General features: G+C 34.3%; 1 long non-coding RNA gene across 1 annotated transcript; it reads left to right on the forward strand.

The window, feature by feature from the left end:
• The first annotated feature begins 4,338 nt into the window (after positions 1 to 4,338).
• Positions 4,339 to 12,531, forward strand: LOC149841151 (uncharacterized). The gene is made up of 2 exons (XR_016431637.1): positions 4,339 to 4,447; positions 12,116 to 12,531. It is a non-coding gene; the product is annotated as an uncharacterized LOC149841151 (long non-coding RNA).
• The last annotated feature ends 7,107 nt before the right edge of the window (positions 12,532 to 19,638 follow it).

Raw genomic sequence — 19,638 nt, forward strand, 5'->3', positions numbered from 1 at the left:
GAACAACATCCGGATCCTATAAAGATTACATGAACCACACTCGGACTATAACCGGTAAAATAACATTTTTTATCTTTTTTACATTAAAAAATTACGGATCTTAGTTGAAACTTGGGTCAGGCCTGGGTTTGATGTGGAATTTCACAAATGTACCTAGCTCCATATATTAATCGGACCCTTCAAGTCCGACCAAGAATCCAATCATGCCTTCTTATTTATCACCAAACCCTGAACCTATAGGCTTTGGTACGGTCGGGTCTGGGTCAAACTCAACCAATTGACACTCGTATGTATTACAAATCTAACAATCTTTAATTAAGCCTGATAACATAAGTTAGTTACTATATGATATTGGTGAACAATAAAAAGGATAGGCCAAGGATAAAAGTATAAAACCATCCATGTAAAATGATATCCATTGACCACCGAATTAAATAACCTTTTATGCATTTAATGCAAAAGACAAATAAAAGCTAAGAAATAGGAGAGGTATCCTCTACCAAAAATTCTGATCTTACATTTGTTTTTGAACAATGGTAGCTGTAATTAAAAATGGAGTTTTCCTTATTTGCTTTCTTAATCAATGGTTGAATTTAAGATAGATGATCGCTTTAATTTTTTTATGGCTTTTTGTTTAATTTTTTAGTAGCATGTATTTCATTTTAGGGAAATTAATTTAATAAAATTTAACACCAATCTCACCTATCAATCCATTCCTTGACCATAAGTTGTTCATATTGGTGGGCCGATAAACTATTATTCATCCTAACATTTGCACAAAAACTAACATCCAAATAGTGTCAGATCAGAAATCGAGATTTGCACCACACCACTGTGAATTAGAGTTCTTAATGACTTCAGCTTCTTGCTTCATAAGAATGGAGATTTATACTTATTTTAAGTATTTTTTTGTAACTATGGTTTTGAGTATTTTTATTATGAAAATAGGAGCAGTTTAGTAATTTTGCCATGTAAATGGTTCGGATTGAGTCAGATGGGCCAATACAAGATCCGACTAATCAGATGTTGACTAAATGGATTCAGATTTGGATGGTGAAGGTTCATACCAAATCTGCTTTTTTGCATGTAATCCAATTCTGACATCCATTAGATTAGGCAGCAAAAAATCAAAGTTGGCATCTAATTATAATCAGATATGGTTTGACTTACCAAATATGGCTAAATAAGTCGGATAATCCGATCCATTGGCATCCCTTAACTCAGCCTTGTAAACACTCTAAATAGGCAAAGAGTCTTGAACATGAGGGTATGTGACGCGAGTTCAAGCTCCAAGTTTGAATTTTTTGTTGGAAAATAAGACAAGACTTGGATCTTATTTTTTTTAAATCAATAAAAATAATTTTAATATTTTAATGGCAATAATACAACAACAACAACAACAACAACAACAACTACTACTACTACTACTACGCCTTCATCCCAAAACAATTGGGGTCGGCGATATGAACGAAAAAAGAAAATCATTTTGGGTCTTTCACGTGAATTCTTCTTCTCCAATCATTTCTATCCAATGTCATATCCTCGGTGAGGTTCAAAGCATTCATATCCTTTCCTATCATCTTCAGCCAAGTTTTCTTAGGCCTACCTTGAGCTCTTTTAACTAATATATTTTCTCATTTCTTCATCCTTCTAATTGAAGCATCATTAGGCCTTCACCGAATATGTCCAAATCACCGTAAACGATTCCCTCTCATCTTATTTTCAATGGATGCAATGCCTATCTTCTTACGTATTTTCTCATTTCGAATCTTATCTTTTATTGTATTTTTACCCATCCATCTAAGCATACGCATCTCAGCTACACTCATTTTTTGAATATAATGTTTTTTGGCAGCTCAACATTCCGTATCATATAGTAAAGTGAGGCTAATTGTCGTTCTATAAAACTTTTCCTTCAACTGCAATGGCATTTTATCATCACACAACACTCTAGTTGTACTTTTTCATTTCATCCACCCAACATTTATCCTGTCATTTTACATCTCTATCAATTTCTCTATACTTTTGAATGATAGATCCTAAATATTTGAAACAACCCGATATTTCTTACTTACCAAACTTCACTACACTCTCATCACTACTTCGTTGCTTACTAAACCGACATTCCATATATTTTGTTTCAATGGCAATAATATTTTTTGTAAAAAAATATAAAAAATATTAATGTATTATCGCCCTCTGTGTGTGTGGGTTTCCGTACAAATATATATATATATATATTATAAAAATAGAAAAACTGAAAAGTGAGCAGATCGTGTGTTCGCGGCAGAACACAACCCAAGTGTCTCTCTCCCATCACGTGGCAAGCAGGATGGTGGGGTCCAGTGTACCTAGGCAGAGCAGCCCCGAATTATCGGTATCCACCTTCAATCGTCGGGCTACCGTTTCATTTGTGTTGGTCTATACAGATATTCAACTGAATCGTTCTGTATCGAACAAAAAAATAATAAAAAATTATTCCGTATCAATGATAACGTCACACATGTTAAAAATCATTGAAATAATTTAAAAATAATAATAAAAGATATTTTTTTTATATTTATTAAAAAATAGCCGATTCAAGTCTAGAGCGAATCAAAATTCTGACGATACGATTTGTATCGGCCGATACTGAAAACATTTGTTATCACCCTCGGACACAGACTCCACGCCTCAAGCGGGAAAGGAAGGAATGAATAAGGAGGAGACGAAGACACCAGTAACGAGAACTATAAAAAGGGTCGCAGCTCACCCCTGCCTTATCTTCTCTTTGTTGTTCGTTACTCTTCCATCCCTGGAGAGAGAGAGAGAATGTCTGGTCATCCATACGTTCCTCAGGACCTCCATCTCCCGGGGTACGTCCCCTTGGCACTCTCCCAATCGTCCATCCTCGCAACCTATGTTGCCTCTTCCCTCCTCGTGCTCGCCCTCGTCTGGATCCTCTCTGGTATTTCTTCTTCTTCTCTCTCTTTGTGTTTCTCATACACATTGACGTAATGCTGTGCTGTTCAAAATCGGAAACAAGGAGTTCTTCTCCTTGCATACCAAGTGAGTTTCGGTAAGCATCAACGTTTTTGGGGTCAATGGTAAACCCGTTATTGCTGAAACAAATCTACAGACACTAGCAAAGAAATTGGCGTTTTTGAAAAACAGAGCAGAACGCAGTGACGAAAATGCAGTTTCCTCTCAGATATGCTCACTAGGAATATCTTTGTTGTCCACACGAAACATGCAGTGGTTTGTTGGTATCAGATATATAACATTGTTTTTTGTTGTTTAGGATCTCTCCTCCTAAAAAAACTTTACCTTTCTTTTGTGATTATTGGATCATCTGTTCGTCGATCTGCTTGATTTATATCATTGTCAGCTATATGAGAAACAACAAAAATTCGTTAAAGAATGAATACATCTGTTAAAAATGCGTTGCATTCAGAGGGACAGATGAAGAAACGACATAGAAAGTGAGATCAAAAGGAGACCAACATAGATATGAGACTTTTCCTTGAAAATCAAGTTAGGGTGTAAAGTCCGGGACTCAACCAGACTCAAAGTGATTCAAACTCCAGATCCAATAAAATTGGATCCACATTAGAGTTTTTTCAGTGTTCTAAATGGGATTCTTTCAAAGAAATGATTTTTTCAGTGTTCTAAATGGGTTTCTTTCAAAGAAATGAATTTTTCTGCCTGTGTGTGGAAATATAGAGTTTCACTTTTTTTTTTTGAAAAAGGCGTGTTTTAAATGGAGTTCGTTGAGATGGGTTGATTTTCTCCTAAATGCCATTCGCTAATAAGTTTCATGCAATGTTAGTGTTGAGACATGTGCATGTCTCTTTGCTGCTGTGGGATAAGCTGTAAAAATTAAATTCTGGTGTAATAGAATTTAATCTGTTTCCACTTCAAGCGGATGATTTTAAATATGCATCTTTTTTGTCAACCTATTAAGGATTTCAGTGTCATTAAAATATGAAACATGCACGCATTCATAATTATATATACATGAGCAAGATGTTTGGGTTGGATCCTTAATATATTTTTGTCTCCAGTCAATGCATTTGAAGCTCACTGGTTTTTCTTCTTTTCAATACCAGGTTATTGTTCTAAGATTACAAAAATTGATAGGGTGCTCATGTGCTGGTGGGCATTTACTGGTCTAACACATATCATTGTAGAGGGATACTTTGTTTTCTCTCCAGAATTCTACAAGAAGGATACTCCCTTTTTTTTTCTGAAGTTTGTAAGTTTCATAGCTTCTCCTTTTTTTTCTGTGATGTTTGGTGAAGATTGAGATCGAGTGAAAGTAGACCTGCTTTCTAACTATGTGAAGAGAATTAATCTTAGGGAAAGAATACAGCAAAGGTGACTCTAGATATGTTGCTCGAGATGTGGGAATTGTTGTTGTGGAAGGTATCACTGCTGTGCTTGAGGGACCAACCAGCCTGCTTGCAGTGTAAGATCTATCTTCATGCCATGTCATAGTTTGTAGAAGTAGTGGGCTGGTAATCTCTACACATGATGATTGGTTGCATTATATCTAGCCAAGGAGGCTAAGGTTAACCTAGATTGGGGTTCTATACAAAGTGACCTAAGCTCTTTCAAAACCAGTCTACAGAAGCCTAAAATGCATCTTAGGTTTGCTCCATTCCGCTACATCTTTGTGTAGTTACTTGAACTTATCGCAAAACAGGATGGGCCATCAGGAATGTCCGGCACATTTGTAACCCTAAGTTCGGTAATAGGGGTTCAAATATGATAGATTGACTAATTACAGTTACGCTATCCTAACTGAAGGGGTCTTGGGTTGGATCCTAAACGGGGCTATAACCCTGCTTGACTATATTACAAAAAAAAAGGGTTTGGTAATGCCTTTATTTTGGTGGTTGAGAATGTATATGCTTGTATTCTCAATGTTTGAATGCTAAAAAAAATTGCCTTTGTAAGTGTATGAAAGAAGTGGTCCTGTGAAGCCTCTACCTTTAATGAAATTTAAAAAGCACAATATATATATATATATATATATATATATATATATATATATATATATATATATATATATATATATATATACACACACACACATCCTCCTGCACTCAAGTTTTTTTAAAGTGCCCCATCGCCGCACCGGTACCTGCACCTGCACCTATGTGACATAGCTTAGTACCTTTGATACTAAGCTTTGAACAACTGTTCAAATAAATGTTCTTTCTATTGGTTCCATCCAATACACATAGGTACATGCTGTTCTTACATAATTCAAGTAACAATGGGCTGTCATTCTTTTTATCGTTCTTTCCTTTGTAGATTTTTATCAGTTGTACACTTGTTTTATCCTTTGTTAAAGTGTTGGGGCATGTTTAAGTGCAATAGATATGTAACACCCTAATTTTTAAATCCCGAAAATCATGGAAAAAGTTTTTTTTATGAAATACTTTTAAATTTTTAATCACTTTAGCAAAATAGCAACGAAAAAATCTATCGAGACTAAAACATTTATAAATTGAATTAAATATTCAAAATTAATTACAATTGTCCAATTATCAAATAAATATAATTATGAGAGTCTTGAGCAATTAAGATTGCTTTCAGTTCATAACATTAGAGGTTTGGGAAAGATATGGCTCGGTTTCTGTCACAACCTCCCGCCATCGCATGTGAGCTCACTCACTTCCTGAAAAACATTAAAACCATATGGTCAGATATACAATGTCTCAATAAGGTAGAGCTATACTAAACAAGCAAACTAGAATACGAAGCAGAAATTTCATCAACTTTTCATGCAATTAATCAAATTAAATACAGACAAATTCAACATACATTTCAAATATCTCAAGTAAGCATACTATTGCAAAAATGACAAATATTCATTTCATTCAACTTAGATAAATAAAAATGCATGAACAGTTAAAAATGCATGTACTTACCGATGCAGAAGCCATTCATATGCATGAATCAATTTTTATCTTTAATTACATTTTATTTATTATATGATGCATGCTATGCCTATCTAATGCACACATATTTAAGTTTCACTTCTTAGCCCCGTGGGTACAAACACAGGCAGAAACCTGGATCAGGATCATGATTTAAGAAGTATTTTTATACATGGGTGGTTTTGGCCTGGCTTGGCACCTTTCACCAGTCCGGGTGAGGGACGATAAAAGTGAGAGCGACTCTCAACACCACCAATCCGATGCATCAAATTTTTTACTTATGGGTTTTTTTTCCCTACGCTACAGTTTATTGTAATGGGTTCTCTTATCTTCGTGAGTGGGGAGAAGCAACCTTCCATGCTCAAAATATATTTTTACGAAATCAGATGTACTGTTTGCTCTCTCTTTGCAAGCCCTTGCTTTAGTGTCACATGTTTCACTTATTTAATTTAAATGTCTTACATGCAGCACCATGATTGAATCCCTCAAAGCGGATTCAACTACTTCAGCTATGGATGCGTATATTAGAGCATTGATTCGATAACATGTTTATTTTCATGCTTTGCAAACACGCATGCATATACATAAGTAATGCGATAAACTTTCATAACTTGCATGCATGCATCCATACATCATCATCATAGAAATATGCATAAACATACAACAAGAATAACTTTAAAACATATATCAATAAGTTTGCAAGTCAGACCTTTTGGTCCCTTAACGCGTAGAACATATTTATTTATTAAGCATTCAATCATGCCCCAATGTTTGGGCATATCATTCTCTGCAGAAAATTAGACTTTTGCAGTACATTTACGGTCTGTAAACTATTCGTAATGACATTTATATCAATGGACAATTTATGCATGTATTCGAGGATCGGTTCTTAAACCAATTCCAAACTTGAGAAAAGTTCAACTCTGTCTGACTGTTACAAAGGTTACAGAAAAAATTTCAATCAGTGGTCAAAGCTGAATTTTTTATAGTTTCCAGAAAATTTTATCAGCTTTTCAATGCCGCAAACTGTTTATAAAAATTCATTCGTATGAGGGAGTTACAAACGTTTTGGTGCAGACCTGTACTTTTCTGTTTCGACTGTCACAAAACAATGCTCAGTCCATGAACAAAGCTCAAAAGTTGTTAGCTTTCCAACGCAATAAACCGCTTGTCAAACTCCTTTGGACGAAAGAGATACGAGCGATTTACTGGTCGAATGTCATGCCAAAAATACATAATATCGAGTATATGCATTCGGGTGGGGCCAAAACGGGCCACCCGAATTCATTTTTTAAAATTTTTCTACATGAACTAAACTAGAAAAATTATAGACTTTTAACTACACTAAATTAAGATCCAATACAATGGATCTAGAAAAAAGACCTGTCTCACATAGGGCTTATTTTCTTAGAAATAACTTAGATAAATTTTATAATAAAATAAGTAAATCACATAATTTTTCTATAAATAAAAATCATAAAATCATGCAATAATTCTAGAATATTAGCAGGACACTCACTACATTTTTCAATTAAATTTTGCATGAAACTAATTAGACATATCATGGTTTTTACTAAAATTATCAATTTTTTTTTAGAAACCCTATAACACAAAACACTTGTTTTTCTATGAAATCAACCATGGAAATCATTCAAATTTTTACAGGGTCATATACACATGATCTACTAATCCAAACTGAAATTTGCAGAAAACTAATTGAGTAACACATGTATTTTAAAATTTTTACGGTTTGATTTTCTGAGAAATCAGTTTTCAGAAAAAACAAATTTTAGAGGTTTTTTTTTAAAATCCCTTTCTATCATCTATTTTGATATCTCTAAGCCAAACCCACATGTGGGAGGCATGGTTTAGGTCTATACTTATGAAAAATCGATGAAATTCGTGCCTACGAATTTTGTTCTACATGTAGAGCATAGAACCCCCTACCTTTTTGGCGAAAAATTGATCCTACGCACGTGGATCACTCTTCTAGCATGAACCAACCGTTCCACATGAATAACGATCTTATCCACGACCTCCATACGCTCCCTTCATAAATGTGAAAGCTCTCCTTGCTGAGCCAAGGGTGACAACACCAACAGTTTGGTGTAGGAAAAAGAAGAGAGAAGAGGGATTTGAGAGGGAGAAAAAGACTAAAAAAAAATCAAAGGAGGCAAATAGGGAGGCATGAGCCCCTCCCTTGTTTTTATAGAGGTTAGGAGAGGTCAAGGGCTTGTGTAAATTCCAGCCCTTGATCCAGATCTAGGATTTAATTTTTTTATTTTTCTAATTTCTCTACTTTTTTTTTCTTTCTTATTTCTTGTTTCTTTTTCCTTTCTGTTTTTTTGTATTTTCATATTAGCTACTTAGGGCATTACATTTATTTTCATACACTTATATTAAAAACCTTTGTGAATTTAAAGTTTAAGTTCATTTTAAATTCCTAAAATTGCCAAGGAGATGCCACATAGGATGGGAGACCCACCTATGGACTCCTACCTTTTTATAAATTCTAGTTTATTTACAAGTTTCATTCCATTAAATAAATTCTTAATTAATTTAAATTAAATTCAAATAAAATTCAAATGAAATTCTATAAAAATTCAAATGTGAAATTACATGAAATGCCATTAAATAGGATTTGAATTAGGCTTAAATGTGAATAGTTTTCATCTATAAATTTTTTAATTTTTTATTTATTTAAATTTTTTATTTTAAATATTTCTTAAGAGGTTAATTAAAATTCTTCAATTTTTTTTTTTGAAAAATTCGAAACTCAATAAGATCAATAAGACCCTTGGGCGTGTAGGAGTATATTTCTTATACTTAGACATTTTTGAAGTCCTACATACCCTATATCATAATGCTTAGCTAAATTATCATTATAAAATTTCTCTTCTAAAAGTATCATTTTCTTAAAAATGCATTTCGAAAATGATTTCTATTAGGGTCAGCATGACCTATTATCGTTTTGAATATTTGATTTTATTTTGGTTTTGTTCATTAGATTTCAAATTAAAATTCAAATTTATTGAATTTACATTACATACATATCAAGTTATCCTAAATTTGTCTGAAATCCCATTCGACTTTATTTCGATGAAATTTATCAGTTTTTTATTAAATTTTATCTTTTTCAGAAATTTGATTATGAAGGAGAATTCCATTTAAATCAACTTGAATTAACTTTAATTTTTATAGGATATTTCTTATATTTTATTTTAGACTAATTTATATTTTTACACTTCTTTCTCATAAAATTCATCATTATTATTATTTTATTCATTAAAAATGCCCTGAAGAATTCATATGTATTATTTATAGATTCAATCAATGGTTTCAAATTTAATTTCAACAAAATATATAAATTATTGTATATTTCAAGCTTGAATTAACATTTAATTAAGTCTTAAATTAGATTTGAATCAAATTTAAATCTAATTATAATATTCAAGATATATTTATTAAGTCCAAAACTCAAATTCAAATCTGATTGAAAATCAAAACCCTAATTCAGAATAAATTTTACATTGAAAATTTATTCTGAATCTTAATAAATGTTTGAATTATAAATTAATTTTTTAATTAATATTAAATAATATTTTAACTTTAATTTAATGTTATTTTTCATAAAATATCAAAAATTTGCAAGTTTTACATCTTTCCCTCCTTAAAGAAATTTTTTTCTCGAAATTTAACTAAGGTTATTTATCGACATAGTTCTAAATGTTTTGTTTTTATCATTTATATGTTTTATAACCGAAAAAAAATTTACGGGTATTATAAGATATGTTGTGTTTAGGTAACCTATGTCTAAATAATGACAAAAACAAATTATTAACAGATTGTAGTCTTCCTTGATTCTTGTGCATTTTAGTGAGATGTAAGTGAAAATTACAGTCCTAGAAAGATTAATACAAAATTAAATATAAGAATTAGATGAACATAACATTCATTTGAAGAACATTTTTTGCATTTTGAGCATAATATCCAAAATTAAAGTCAGTCATGCAGTCAATACGAGAACAAAATCAAGTGAATACGAGCAACAATACATAGAGTTCAAAGAGATGGATGAGTTCAGGCCTAGTTATGAAGTACATGAAAGAACTTACGATCCTTATGCTTTACATTCTAAAATGATGTCCACAATATTGATTATGAAAGCAATACGCATGACCCATGTTGTATTGTACGATACATATCATCTCTATGGGGTTTTCTAATACGATACACCTGTATCTTGATACACCTCTGTATCTTATTCTTATGACACACTCCGATATGGGGCGTATCATAAGATACACTATAAATGCAGTTTAAGTGCACTCATTTCAATTTTTTTGTTTCAAAAACAGACACGGTCCCTTGAGGCAAGTTCATATTCATTCTTAACCAACTTAAGAGTGATTTAAGGAGTTTTTTTGCAAAAAAAGGAAAATAATGATGATGATGATGATTATACCCATGATTGACGTTATCTAATTCATTTTTGTTTGAATTCTGAATAAATTTGATTGTGTAAATTTTTAAGCATTGAAAAAAACACTTTATGATATTTTTTTTATGTAAACACACATTATTATTATTATGAATCTTGTGACTTATTAGCTTAGATTCATTATTAAATATGCATATTATTTCATAGTTTTCATTTTCTTGTGAGATATGCATGGCATTTATATCATATTATTTTGATTATTGAATCTTTGACATTAATTGCACATAATTGTTTTGATATGTGATATTATAGTTTTATCTTACACTATTCATCATTATTTCTTGTGTTATGAATTATTTTTAAAATTCCTATTTTTTTTGGATTTTTGGATTTTTTAATTTTTTATTTAAAAGATACTATCTTTTATGATATGAATACTTATTTTGGTGCCATCCAATACGAGTTACAAAATGTTTTTTACAACCTTTCCCATGACTATTAGGTAATTGTTAGGAGAATACCGAAATATTTAACAAAAGGGAAAGGGGAACCATCCAACCAATGGAAGGTTCAAAATCTACAATTGATGATAATCGATGATGTTCTTTCTCTAACGATTGAGTTTTTCATTGATCGGACTTTACCTATTAGATTTTTATCAATCATTTAGTGAGCAACATGTCTTGGATTATGAATTTTTGATGTTTAGATGCATTTTTGAAAGTGCTAAAAATCAACGGCTCACAATACTTTGTATTGTAAAGTTTTAAATGCATTTTGAGGCTCCGGTTTTTCACATTTTGAAAAACATACCTATATGTTGTAAAGTCTTCACGTAAAGCATATTTCTTACTAAATAAATGATAAGGAACAAATATATGATGTCTGATTGATGAGATGCTCAAGCATTGGAGGAGCTGTTCGATAATCATTAGTTGTAGATTTTGGACCTTTGGTTGGACAATTCCTCTTCCCGAACAAAAGAATGGCATTTAGTATCATCTTAAATAGTATAATGACTTTTGACTCCTCAACATATACGATGAATAAGTTGTTGATATCGCTGTGCTGCTTGTAAGGATGGCAGTGGACCGGGGGAAAACGGGGCCCGCCCCGCCTTGCCCGGTTTTGACCGGGGATGGAGGACATAAAACGAGGATGGAGGCGGGGATGGAGGTTAAAGTCCAAACCCATGCGGGGATGGACTTACACTTTCTCTCGTCCCATCCCCATCCCGATCCCCGCCTTGCCCCACCCCGTCCTCAATCCTTCTTTAGGGATGACAGTAGACCGAGGGAAAATGGCCCCTCGCCCTGCCTCGCGCTGTTTGGACTGGGGATGAAGGACAAGAAACGGGGATGGAGGCGGGGATGGAGGTTGAAATCAAAACCCGTGCGGGGATGGAGGGTAGAATTTTGAGACGGGGCGGGGTGGAGACCTTATCCCCCACCCCTGCCCCAGTCCAATGCCATCCCTAGCTGCTTGTCTAATGAAAGAGGTGATTTTACTGTTGACTGGTAATTTGGATGATCAACCTTCAATGTCAGATGGGACTATGTAGATTCTATGACAATTTTGTTATTGTGGATTGCCAATTTCATCTAAACTGTCCTAGATAAATACAAGAACTAAAGAAACTAGGGAATTTTGATACATAAAACTTTTGATGTGTCAATGAACAGTGTCTGCTACTAGCTTGTTAAGCTTTTGGATCTGCTGTTAATCACACTACTCTGGCGACTCGCAGGTATGCTATAGGAACAAAGAAATCGTACAGCTACATACTTCAGTTTGCTATCTGTGTGGGACAGTTGTATGGAGTTCTTGTCTATTATATTACTGCATTGTTGGAAGGTGACAATTTTGCAACTAGCTCATTTCACTACTGGGCATACTATGTGGGAGCAAACAGCGTTTGGGTTGTGATACCCATATCTATTGTTATCAGGTGCTGGAGGAAAATAACTATGACATCCGTCCAGCAAAAAAGCAAAATAATCTGATTTAGTAGAATCCTTGTCATGGTTTAATTTATTCTCGGAAGATTTGATTATTTATCAAATGTTGATTTTCCACTGGAAATGTTCATCACTTCTCATTGACTGATGGTACCTGTAAGGCTGTAACGCTTAAAGAAAATAAGCTTACATGGTCCTCTCTCTCTCTCTCTCTCTCTCTCTCTCTCTATATATATATATATATATATATATATATACTTGCATGACTTGCTTTTTGAATGATTCAGAAAATTTTGATCTTCATCTGATCATGGTCCATCTTTTGTAAAACCTTTTGCTGCACCAAATTGGTAAACTAGTATGATCAGGATCGTTTTTTCAGCTCTGTTGTTTATACATGGTTGCTATATACAGCAAAACTGGTCTGCTAGTAGTGTCATTAGTTCTAGCATTTTATATGTTGCAGTACAAACATGTGCGTGCGTGCGCGTATACACACATGCAGAAAGAGAACCATGTTCCTACCCAAAGCGTTGGAATGGGCTGCAGGATTGTCACACGTGGCCAACCATGATCCTACCTAAAGGGGTTAATGGCATAATGCTGTAAAAAGTTAAAAGTGGAGATGAAGGCGCAGGGACATACCATTTTGTAGCAAGGACCAAGGGCGGAGCTAGGAATCTGAACTAGGGTGGGCACAAACTCTAACAATGAAAAACGAGATGAACAACTTGCCATTGACCCCACTTGACTCAGAAATTGAGCTCAGCGAGCTAAGCTATCATCTAGCTCATTTAGGTATATGAGCCGAGTACGAACATGGCAAACTCGATTGGCTTGATTTGTTTTGGTCATTGTACATATTATATATTTATATATACTTTTATATTAATGCATATTATATATGTTCTGTACATGGATTAAACAAATATTTATATGTATTATACATATATTTTATACATTATCAAGCTTTAAAAAATACTTGAAAACAATTTTTTTAAAAGATGAGGCAGCTCGTGATTGGCTTGCAAAAAGCAGGGGTGTAGCCTTAACGAGCCAAGCTTGAACAGTCCAAGCTCGGCTTGTTTACCAGCCCTAGCAAACCCTTCTATTGAGAGGATTTTTGTTGGGTTGACAGAGTGAGTCATCGGGTGGGGAAGGGGGGAATATAAAAGATCAAGGTGGGCACTGCCGACCCTTGACCTGAACCCCGCCCTTATTAGGGGTTTTTTGGGTCAGGGTGGGCACTCAATGTGGCTCCACCTCCTTATTAGGGTTTTTTTGGGTCAGGGTGGGCACTCAATGTGGCTCCGCCACCGGCAAAGACACACCATTTTGGTGGTGTCTTTGGTGACACGAGCGGACTTGTTCAAACACGTGGACACAGACACTAACACAAAAGGATAATATTGTTTTATTATTTGGTATTAGTTTGAAGTTCTATTTCAGTAAAAATATATTTTAAATGTTAAAATATCAAAATTAGTTTTTTATTGATTAAGAAAATTAAAAATCTTGTGTTCTCATGTCCTATTTTCTAATGCTTTTTGAAGTCGCAAGTTGAACCTAGGGGTGGGCAATGGGTTGGGCGGCCCAGTGGGCCAAGCCGAGCATGGGACGGGTTTGAGTCAAGGTTTTATTAGGTCCTGACCTGTTAGCTACCGGGCTGAAACCTGGACCGTTATATACATGTGCTGGGCACGGGTCGGACCATGGGCTACCGGGCCCACCCGATGGGCTTAAGCTACCTAATTAATTTTTTAGTAGCTGGTTACATACTAATTACATTGATTATATGAGAAATAGAAAGATAATTAGATGTGTACATTAATGTTTTATTTAATTAATTGTTTTTGGTATTATAGAGAATAATTTATGAACTTCATTTAAAAATGACCTACAAATGGGTTTGGGCTCAGCTGGATTGGCCTTCTAAACATTGACACAATTGGCCAATGGGCTGGGTCATGGGCTGCTCTTCAAGCCCGAGCCCGTTAAGAACCGAGCAAAAACCCAGCTCGTTAATAAATAGGTTGGGCCAGGCCGGTCACACTTAAAACCCGATGTGCAGTGCCCACCCCTAGCTAAACGCGTCACGTGTTCTCATGTCCACGTGTCTTTGTGACATAGGTTAAAAGAAAACAAGACAATTTTTTTCTAACTTTCATTTTTGCTCTCTCTCTCTCTCTCTCTCACACACACACACATCTGCAAATCATTCTAATGTTTCTCTCATTGACACAGAACAAATGATCGTCTAAAATAAAAAGGTGGGATGGCTCTCGAGAAGAATCGGAAGCCATATTCTGCTGCCTTTAGGATCAATATCGTCTTATTGGTTCATCAAACAATCTCGATAGCTAAACAAGCTAAGCAGATCCAGTGATTGGGTCCGAGTGCTTTACAAAGTACAGCTCCAGCCACACAAACTATTTTTTGTGTATTGATTCTATGGATTTTTTTTGGGTGCTTTACACAGAAAATTGCTGCATGAAAAATCGCTGGGATTTTCTATGTTTTGTGCCAGATCGCCTTACCACGCCTCCTAAACAAGTATATCAATATTAGGCATGCCTTTTTTTTATAATCAAGCTGGGATTAGGATCCATTTGGATATCTTTTAAATCCATCTTCTTAACATAAACTGCAACTGCACTAAAAAAAAAAAAATCTCTCAGCAACCAGTCATACTTGAGAAACTTCAGAAAAGAAAAAATTACCCCACAAATCCATGGCCAACCATCCATCGTTCCACAACCTGAGCTTTTCTTTAATGAATGATTAACACAGATCCAAACTATTTTCATCCCTGACCCCATGTTAACGATAACGCGAAAAGAATAACCATAAAATGGAAAAAGGAGTACGAGTAAATTCAAATAATTAGTTAGTGCCAACCCAGATTCAAACTGACTTTAGTCTATGAGTGCAGACATTTGTTTTTAACATTCACAAATCTTTGATGGGAAATTGAGGACATTCAAAAGTTTGGTTAGCATATGAGTTAAACCAAGGTTGCTGGAAGCTTCATAGATAATTGGGAAGTGCGCTTCCCAAAAACTTGCTTGGAAAACATATACTTCCCGCTTCTGAAACTTGATGGAAATCTCAATTTACTCATGCTTTTTCTATGTTTTTTAGATGTGTCTTCCCTGCTTCCCTATTTGCTTCCTGTGTGTTTCTCTCACACTTTTTTATGTTTTATATGTGTTTTCTTTCACGTTTCTCATTGTTAAGATAATGGATCCAAGATCAAATGTAACTAATACATGAAAGGGTTTATAAATGAAGAGAGTTACACCCCTCTTCATGTGAATTGCGAGAGTATTTATTCATGGATGTAGGTCACATTGACCAAACCATGTTATATCTATGTTTATGTGTGTGGGTGTTTCTTATTTCAAACATGTGAGCGCTCTTTATATGGTATCATAGTTTCACGCCCTTCAATGATTGTTTATGTGGGACATCCCTATTCGGCCGATCATGACCATATGGCACCCAGTTCTGCTTCATCCTTCTCGGGTCTCTCCTTCCTCATGCCAAATCCGATCATCCAGTGAAATGCAATTTTCTCATTAGTGTCAATCAAGCTTGATCGACACAACTATCTTCTATATAGATCACAAATTGAGTTAGTTATGTTTTTGAGGATCTCATAAAATATGTTGATGGATGATACCCTATGCCCAACTAGTTTGTTACAGAAGAAAAAGTGAAACTGAATTCGGAGTTTATTGTGTGGAAAGAGTCTGATCAACTCACCCTTAGCTGGATTCATGCTACTCTCAAAGAGTCTGTCTTGGGTAGATTATATGTATTTCATCTGCACATGAGGCATGGATTATATTGAAACAATCCGACATTTCTCAGTCTAGCATCTATATCTTATAACTGAAGAAAGATCTCTAGGATGCTCGAAAAGAAGAAAAGAATATGGTAGAATATCTGAACCATATCAAATTTCTTGCTGACTCGTTATGTGTTGTCTGTAAACTTGTATGTGATAAAAATTTAGTTCACTATACGTTGAATTGTCTCTCAAGAGACTATAAAAGTTTTGTTACCATAAATTTCACTCGTAGTTTGTTGCCCTCTTTTATGAAAATTTATGAACTCTTACTAAATCAAGAGAAGATGTTACAAATATTAAACAAGTAGTCTTCTTAAAAAGAGTTATCCACCATGACCTTCTTTTCTCAAATAGGCCGTGTAAGAGGTGATTCCTTTGGTAGAGGCAGAGGTCACTCCATAGGAGCTGGGCAATCTTTTGATTTTTTTTTTTTAAATAATCAAGAAGGTCAGTCTCAATTTATCTAATCCCAACAGAGAAAAGGACAAATAGTCTGTTAAGTAAACGATCATTGTAATCATATTGTCTGCGCATGCTATGATATTCTAGAAGCATCTGCGGTCATGACCCTGAATAATATAAAGGATTCAACGTGATATCCAAGTACAAGGGCCATACATCATGTCACCTCTAAAGACCAAGGCATAACTACTAAGAGCGAATATCAAGGCTCAGATGACATCATGGTTGAGAGTGGGACCCACCTACCTATTTCGAGTTCAGGTAACCTTTCATTATGGTTTAGAAATAAAAAGTTCATGTTAAAGGATGCTCTTCATGTGCCTTCTATTAAGATAAATATTTTGTCTGTAGCTAGATTTACAAGAAATAATCATTGTTTATTTCAATTTGATACTAATGGTTTTTTTGTTAAGGATCCTTAGAGCAGGTCTACTCAATTAAGATGACCAATTAAGAGAGGACTTTACCCATGGTCGACTGACAACATGAAAAAGAGAATCAATCTCCTATAATTAATTTTTCCAAAGTTAGTAATAAGTTGTTTAAATTTTTTGATGAAGTTTTTCATTGTAGACTCGGTCACCCTGGTTTTAAGGTTATGAAAAAACTTAGAAAAGACAACTCTATTTTAGTCATGAATAATAAAAAGTCTTATTTGTTGCTTATTGATGATTTTTGAAAAAATTTATGGTTGTTCTCATTTGTTAAGAAATTAGACGCATTCACATGTTTTATAAAATTTAAAAATATTGTTGAGAAACAAACTGGAGCTAAATAAAGATATTTCATAATGATGGTGTCGGAGAATTTAATTATTAGTGACAGTTTTATAAAAATTTTATTTAGTTGTGGCATCAAAATGTGGTTGTTTTGTCCCCATATTCCTGAACAAGATAATGTAGTAGAAAGAAAACATTGTCACGTTGTTGAAACGGGTTTGACATTGATTCTGCATGCATCCATGGAAAATAGATTTTGGGTAGATTCCTTCAAAACTATAACTTATCTTATCAATAAGATGCCTACACCTAATCTTGACCAAAAGTCCCCATAAGAACTCCTCAAACGTGTCCCTAGGTATGAGCATCTGAAAAATTTTGGGTACGCGTACTATCCATATTTCATCCCATATGCTGAATTCAAACTTTCTCCAAGGTCTAAGCCCTACGTTTTCTTATGATATGGTTTTAGCTATAAATGTTATTTGTGTTATGATCCAATAACTAAGAAAACATTTGTCTTAAGACATGTTGTCTTTGATGAAGATAAATTTCTCTATACTAGAAAGAAACAACCTCTCACATATCAAGAAGTGTCAACTTGGATTCAAAATCAGAAAGACAATTCTCCTAAAAATCCTACACAAAGTCAACCTTTAGCCCCAATTATTTTTCCTAATCCCATCAATTATCATGAAACGATCATTCATAATCAGAATACTGAAGTATCCACCGACCTACTTAATCAAACACTAGAGTCACCTCATAGTCCCATGCCTATGTCGACTCCTATCCTTTGAACCTGAACCTGAAATTCCCCTGTCCAACATGGTCAACAAAGTGGATCCAATGAACAAGGGCTATGGTACAAGACCTCATCTCCAGGTCTAAACCTTATAGTTAACCTTTACCATCAAGCTACATCCAAAATGCATCACATGATTACGAGAACCCATGAAAGAACTATTAAACCCATGTTATTCTTTAGAATAAAATATCCTATTTCTCTCCTAATTGAGGTGAGCCAAGAAGAGAAAAAACCATACTCATTCATCTAGGCTCTCACTGAACCTAAGTGACATCAGGCCATGCATTAAAATCAAACTTGTACTCTTGTCTCTCTAGAAAAGACTATCAATCTAGTTAGATGCAAATGAGTTTATAAGATTAAAAGACATGTTGATGGAACCACAATCAAGTATAAAGTTCGTCTTGTTGCTAAAAGATATAGTCAACAAGAGGGAATTGATTAATTTAAATTGTCCAACCTAGTCATTAAACCTATATTAGTCTGATTGGTTCTTTCTATTGCAGTTAGTTTAGGGTAGCTGATCTATCAGTTGGATTTAAATGATGTATTCCTTTATGATATTATGCAAGACGAAGTCTATATGAGTCAACTTCTTGGCTTTGAAAATACGAGTTATCCAAATTTTGTGTGTAAGATTAACCGTGCTTTCTATGGCTTCAAACAAACTCCCAGAATATGGTTTGAAAGATGATGTTTCTACTTAGAAAAGTTGTGTTTACTGAATCAAAGGTTAATCCATCACTTTTTATCTGTCATAAAAATAAAATTCATACGTTTATTCTGGTTTATGTTTATGATATTATTGTTACATGAAATTCATGTGAAACTACTAAGTAGATCATACAATATTTTGGATGTGATTTTTCTATCAAAGATTTGAGCTCTCTGCATTATTTTCTTGGAATAGAAGTTGTTTATGATACCTCTAGAATTGTGCGCTGTCAGAGATAATATGTTTTAGATCTCTTGCTCAAAATAAGGATGACAGATTGTAAACTGGTTGTCACTCTAGCTGCATCAAATATGACTTTATCCAAGCATAGAGGAACATTATTAGAAAATGCCACCGAATACAGAAGAGTAGTTGATACTTTACAATACATCACTTTTACTAGGCCTGGTATTACATACTCAGTCAATAAAACTTGCCAATTTATGCACGAACTATATCAGGATCATTGGGCTCATGTTAAAAGGATATTGCGTTATCTCAAAGGAACCATTAATTTTGGTCTACAAATCAAAAGGTCTTCTTCCTTGCAACTACTTGCATTTTTTGATGCCAACTAGGTAGGATGCTCAGATGATTACAAATCTACATGTGGTTATCTAACCTATATGGAAACTAATTTATTATCTTGGAGCTCCGCCAAACAATGTACAATTGCCAGATCCAGTACAAAAGCATAATATAAAGCAGTTGCAGGTGTTGTGTTTGAACTTGTCTGGTTCAAACAACTAATGACA

The sequence above is a fragment of the Nuphar pumila genome, chromosome 4 (assembly GCF_984573655.1).
Source record: "Nuphar pumila chromosome 4, dmNupPumi1.hap1.1, whole genome shotgun sequence".
NCBI lineage: Eukaryota > Viridiplantae > Streptophyta > Magnoliopsida > Nymphaeales > Nymphaeaceae > Nuphar > Nuphar pumila.